This window comes from Thamnophis elegans, chromosome 6 (genome assembly GCF_009769535.1).
Source record: "Thamnophis elegans isolate rThaEle1 chromosome 6, rThaEle1.pri, whole genome shotgun sequence".
In the NCBI taxonomy this organism is placed as follows: Eukaryota; Metazoa; Chordata; class Lepidosauria; order Squamata; family Colubridae; genus Thamnophis; species Thamnophis elegans.
This window is the reverse complement of record NC_045546.1, coordinates 68,719,286-68,726,144: the sequence shown is the minus strand read 5'-3', so window position 1 is coordinate 68,726,144 and position 6,859 is coordinate 68,719,286.

Below are 6,859 nucleotides of genomic sequence, written 5' to 3'. Positions count from 1 at the left end.
ACAATACGAAGAAAGTATATAAAGAACAATATAAAAAACAGGCAGACAACATCGTTCCCTTCAGCCCCCTTTCCAAGTGGGAGACAAAGTTTTTCTGTCCACCAAAAATATACAGCTAAGATTGCCTAGCAAAAAATTGGGACCTAAATTCATAGGCCCATTCCCAATAATGAAAGTAATTAATCTGGTGACTATTCAGCTTAATCTCCCCAGCATTCTAGGGAAAATACATCCTGTGTTTCATTGTAGCCTACTAAAACCAGCCCTGGGATCTAGGTTAAGGCATCAGACCTGAGCCCCACCTCCTCCTATAGTAGTGAAAGGGGAAACCCATTAGGAAGCGAAAAAGATTCTAGACTCCAGGTTGTATAGGGGTCAATTACAATACTTAGTTCACTGGAAAGTTACCCTTTATAGGAAGCTATGTGGGTAAAAAGCTGGAATGTGAAGGCAGATAGACTAATTAAACAATTCCATGACAAATACCTGATAAGCCAAAGGGTCCTCCTAGAGGTGGGGAGAGAGGTAGTTAGGTATTTGATTAACCTCTGTGTTTCTCTCATTATAGGGCACACTCTTCTGTTGAGGATGGGAAGCCTGTCAGGCTTGGAAGCCATCTATGTATAGGGCCTCAAGCCTGCCACATATTCAAACATATTCTACTGTGGGAAACTGGGAGTGGGGATTATATGGAGGATGGGAGATTTGTAGCCAAAATAACATTTCTTTCAGAAATCAAGGTTGTCTTGTCCCTGCACCTGGACGAATGTGGATGGGAGGAATCTTCCTTCATGGCAATAACTGATTGGACCATGTGGTGGACTTGTGGCTGTTGGGGCAGGGTCTTGAACTTTCAACTGGGTGGGGAAAACATGGAAGGTTTCATATTCAGGTTTCCCCAGATGTGACAACATGGCTTTTCTAATAAATTGGAGTTTTGAGGACTCTCTAGCCTCAGACTCTTATATTATTGATGCTATTTGGAACCCTGACAATGTGCCTGTTTGGAAAACAGGTCTCTTACGACCCAAATAATGGTGTTCCCTCCACTTTCTGGCAGTTCTACAATAAAATCCATAGAGATATCTCTCTAAGGTGCTGATAGATCTGCTACCATTTGCAGTAGGCCAGGTGTTTTTGGGTGGTGGTATTGTTAGTTGGGAGGTCTTTTTTTGTTTGCGCCCTGGTCATAACTTTGGCTGCTAGCTGAGATGCTGGGGATTAACCACCTCAGATTTGTTGCTATTATACTGGGGCATTCTGGATAGAGCATCTATTAGAAAGTTCTTTCCCCCAGGAAGGTATTTGAGGGTGAAGTCAAAATGCTTAAAATATTGAGCCCAGCGTATTTGCTTTGGGGATAATTTCCATGGGGTTTAAGGGCCTCCAGATTTTTATGGCCAGTCCAGGCTTGGAAGGGGATTTTATTTCCCTCCAAGAAATGCCTCCATGTGAGGAGAGCCCATCACACAGCATCGCCCGACCACCCAGCGACCCCCACCATTTGGCCATTTTCAGCCACCACACATCGTGTTTTTGGCCACTGCACACTCCATTTTAGACCTGTCTCAGGCTGCAGCACTTCACCACTGATCGCTGCCTCCACATGTTGCGTTTTTGGCCTCCATACATCATACTTTTGGCCTTCGCATGGCCCATTTTAGACCCATTTCAGTCTGCAGGGATTCCCACAGTACATTGTCACCGATTGCCACCTCTGCACATCGTATTTTCAGCCTCTGTGCGTCATGTTTTTGGCCACCTCACACCCTGTTTTTGGCCTCTGTGCATCGGATCCCCATCACATGGAACTGGCCAAAAACACGATGCACGGAGGCAAAAAATGAGGCACGCGAAAGCCAAAAACTTGATACGTTGAGGCAAAAAAACACAATGTGCGAAGGCAGCAATCATTGCCAATGTGCTGTGGCAATCCCGGCAGCTTGCAACCAGTCTAAAATGGAGCATGCAGAGGCTGAAAATGCGATGCACAGAGGCCAAAAATGTAATGCGTGAAGGCCAAAAACACAACGTGCGGAGGCAGCTGTGGGCTGTGCTAATGCCCTCAGACTGGACCAGCTGATTGGTGGTATTCTGGGAGGATGATCCAACTGCCAATCAATTGCTCCTTCTGAATCAGGCTGCGATAACATGCTGAAGCTGACCTGGCTGTTTGCAGTTTGCTGTAAGGAAGCTAGCCAGATGAATACTCATGGATGCTGATAGGCAGAGGCAGAATTTTTTCCCTTGTTTTCCTCCCCCAAAACTAATGTGTATCTTATACTCCGAAGCGTCTTATACTCTGAAAAATATGGTAGTTATCTCTTATGATGAAAATGTAGGACAGACAACTAATGATGAAGATGAAGAAGAATGTGATAGAAGATATGAAGAGGCCTTAGACCAAACACACATTACCCCTACTTCAAAAGAAAAGACAGAATACAATAGATTAGAAATAACAAAAGTTCCTAGCAAGCATAAGATATTAGTCTATGTGCCACTGCTTTCATCACCACAACTGCCTTCATAGATGCTGGTTTGATCACCAAAAAGACAAGAAAGTTGTAGTACATCATATATGCATGATAAAGTCAACAGAGCCCAGGAAGAAATTATGAAATCCCTAAATCAAGAATTTGATGAACCCTGTAAGATGTGTGAAATAGAATGCATCTTCTTCACTGGCCATATAGATGCAACTAAAGTTATGCTGAAAGCAAACAATTCAGGTCAGCAATTCTCCAGTACCATCAAAGAAGAACATTATTCTGTGTGCAGTGAGCTGGGTGGAAGATACCTTTATCATTTCACTCCAGAGAAAGGCTCAAAAACAGGAAAACCTGCTCAAGGGTTTGCAGATAATCTGGTGTATTTCATGAAGAAAGGGGTGGAAGCTCATCAGATGCTTTTTCGCTAAAAACCTCAGCCAAGTTCTTATATTCTTTGCGTATGCCCTGGGTTGGCATAGTGTAAGCAGGCATTGCTGTTTCTAGGTGCTCTGCCCCTTCAGTTTCTTTGTCTGGATTCTCAGTAAAAGTCACGTGCATCTGCACTCTTATGGTACCTTGCTTCCAATTAATTTTGGGGTTCCATTTTTTCAGCCATGCAAGATCCAGAACTAGTGGCCATTCCATGCCAGGCGCCACTATAAATGTAAGCATTTCCTCATGGCTTCCGATGCCTATCTGTAGAGGCTCAGTGGCAAATGAAGCTGGCTCACCCCCTGCTATTAACCCATCTAGTTGGCAAAAAGCTATGGGGCTTTTCAGTTTCCTTACATTAATCCTAAACTTCCCTACCAGGTTTGGGCTGATCAAACAGCGGGTGCACCCTGAGTCCACTAAAGCTGAGATTTTCATCCCCCTCTCCTAGTTGGGGATAAACAGTCTCCGGGGCAAGGTAAGCGGTCTCATTGGTTTGCTTACCAGTGGTTCATCCTCTGGTTCGCTTCCGGATGAGTATGGTTCTTCCTGCTGCGAAGCCAGGGTTTCCTCCTCAAAGAAGGGAGGGGGGAAATACTATGGTCTCCTTGCTCCTCAGGGCCATCTCTTTTCCACGCTGGCCAGGTTTCGTAGGTTTTCCACCCAATGGGTGATCTGGTTTCTTAGCCAGTGCCTGAGAACACTCGGTGCCCCTCTTTTCCACACTTGAAACAGACTAAGGATTTTGGGGAAGGTGTCGTTTGCAGTTTAAAAGGTTCTTGTTTCCATTGGGGTGGGGATTTCTTCCACATTTGTCCTGCCTGGTACTGATTTCTGGCCATGTCAATCTCTGCCACTTCAGCAATAAGATACCACTCATGCAGATGGGTTGGGGCACCTCAGGCCACACAAGCATTGTAGAGGTCATCACTCAGCCCATCCTTGAACCAGCTTACCAGGATATCGTCTGGCCAGTTCACATGACATGCCAGGTGTTGGAATTCTTCAGTATACTCTGCCACTGGCCGGTGTCCCTGCTTCACAACTTTAATGCATTTGCATGCTCTACGGTCTGCATGGGGGTCCTCGAACCGTCGTCGCAGGGCCATCATGAAACGGTCAAAGTCCCACAGTTCTGTTGCATTGGCATCATGTAAAGTCACCATCCATCTGGCGGTGGCTCCTTCCAGGGCTAGGGTGACCACTCACACTTGGGCTCCTTGGGTTCAAAAATCATACCCATATTCTTGCATGTAGGTGAGCACATGTGCCACAAAGAATCCCAATTTTTTCGGGTTTCCATCAAATTTTACCCCCAGGGAAGGAGTTTTCCTTTCTAACTGCAGGTTTCAGGGTTGGTTAGGAGTGGCCCCCCAACCCATGCACTAACTGGGGGGAGGGTTTTCTGGGTTCCTAGCTGTTGCTGCTCTGCCATCAGCTTGATCAGCAGGAACCAGAGGGGGGTTAATTCCCCTAGTGTCATCCCCGTTTGCCGCCCTTTCACCGTTTCTTGGTTGCTGGTCTGGCTCCCCCCGGATGTTGAGATTTTCCAAAATTTCCATCACCAACTGGGTTACATGCCTCTTCAGAGGATCCTCTCTCAGTGAGGCTTCATTTAGTTCCTCCTGATCAGAGGGGGCTTCTAACTCCAATTTCAATCCTGGTTTTCAGTTACCTCGGGTAAGAATGACTCACCTGGTTCTCCCTCCCCAGCCGTCTTTCATCCCGATTCCAATTGGCCAACGGGGCTTTTGGAGGTTCTCCAAGCTCACCTCATTCTCTCCGCCAGGGTACAAGGAGTAGGGCTCTGTTTGTGGAGGGGTTTCCATCTCCCTCCAGCAGTCAGTTCCCCCTTGTTCGCTGTTATGCTCAGACATGGTTTGCTGGGTCCCCTCGGTAGAGTAAAATGTTGTCTTTCCTGGTTGACCACTTTGCAGCAATATAATTTGCTATACATAATCACAGCAGTAAGAATTACATTAGCACAAAACTGGAAAAATAATTATACACCAACAGAAGAAAATGTAAGAAAAAAAATTGGCATGTGCAACGATGGATAGGCTCACAAAATAATTAAAAGAGAAAGAAGAATCTGAATATTACTCAGTATTGGATTTATGGTATAATTGGCTAGAGGAAAGAGGGGGGAAAGCAGGAAAGCAAAAAAGGAAGGAAGGAAGATCAACAAATTAATAAACAACTACAAAACCGGAAAATGATTAAAAGATAGAAATATGAAATAGACTGCAGCAAATAAATAATAGGAAATGGATACAAAATGACACAAATGTAATAAAGGTTGTTATACACAGAATATATAGAATGAAGAAAAAAGATGCATAAAATAATATAAATGCACTTATATATAAACTAAGTTATAATTATAAAAGACTTATCTGTACAGATAAAAGAATCACAACAGATATGTAAAAGATGTGTTGCAAAGTTTGTATGAACAAAATTTAAAAAAATTAAAAAGGAAATTGTCAGATTCCCTTCACATTTCTAAACACTGGTCATCCAAGACTATCTTCTGATAGTACCCAAAGAGGTAAGAAGTGAACCACAAGCAATGTCTGCAACTCTCAGCTTTTTCAAGAATTCCAAATGTGTATTGTGGTCAATTACATTATATGTATGTTCCTGAAAATAATCCAGGATATTTGCATAGTTGTCACAATCCTTGTTCCTCTCCTCGTACATATTAACCATCAGAGTGGCACAGAGGGTCTTCTATCAGCTATGGAAGATACATCTGATCATGAGACAAACCCATTGTCAGGGTTCCAAGTAACACCCCCAATGAAAGAAAACTCAGAGGCTTGGAAAGAAGGCGGGGCTTAGCAGTGTGAAGACGGACTTTCAGGCTGCTCCTGAATGTCCATCTAAACCGGATCATCTGGACGGTTCTTTCTGGACCCAAGCTGTCCCAAAGAGACAGTGAAAGGTAGGGGGAGACCCAGTGGTCCCAGAGACACCCGCAAAGTCTCTGGGGACCCAGGAAAAACCCTCTTTGCCAGTGATTTCCGGATTAGCCACAAGGCTACTGAAACTGCTGACAGCCCTAAATAGACTGGATAAGAAGCATGTCGTGCTGGTGAGAGTTTTTTAAAAAAAATTTTATTGGAAAGAGAACACTCTAAATTTGGAAACTTAGTTTGAAATAAGGCTGACTAGTGAGAAAAGCGGCGGGTATAAGCTTTGCCAATTGAAGGATTTTTTTTCTCCGTTTCTCTTTTTATCTCTGGAAACTGGGCTGGACTTTCTTGCAATTCAAATCGGCTTTCTGTGTTTTTCTTTTTACCCTTGATATTTTTAACTTTGGACCTTGTGGGGACATTGAATTTAAACTTAAAGTGCTCTGAAGATCGTTTTTTTAGCTTTTAGGTTGTTTTTTAGTAACTCTTGTTATTTTATTTTTTTGTAAACAAAGTTATGGAAGCCTTAATACTGAGTTGATACAAGTTAATAAGTTAATACAAGCCAACACTGCCATCTAGCGGACTTGAAATATTGTTACCAAAATTTCCCCTGTAATCTATTTGACTTTTAAAAAAGTAGGCTTTATTTACACAGCTGCAGCTTTTTATTATCTGGAACTCTGCCTCAGACTAAATAACAAAGCAGCAAAGGAAGCTGAGAATGATCTTGGAAAGACTTTTATCTTAGGGGGGAAAAAAGACTGAACTTATTTGTTTTAGCTTGGTGGCAGTTTTTTATATTATTTTCATATTATTCTGCTGGGGAGATATTGACCTTTTTCTTTTTTTAATTATCCCTTTTGACTTTTTGACTCCTTACCTTCTTTTTTTGTGGCTTGAAGCATCCTTGTTTTTTGGGGGGTTTTTTACCCTATGTTTTCTTTTTGCATTTTTTTTTAAGACAATGGATGGCTCACCTTAAATTTTGAGCAAACTAGACTGAAGAGTTTTTTT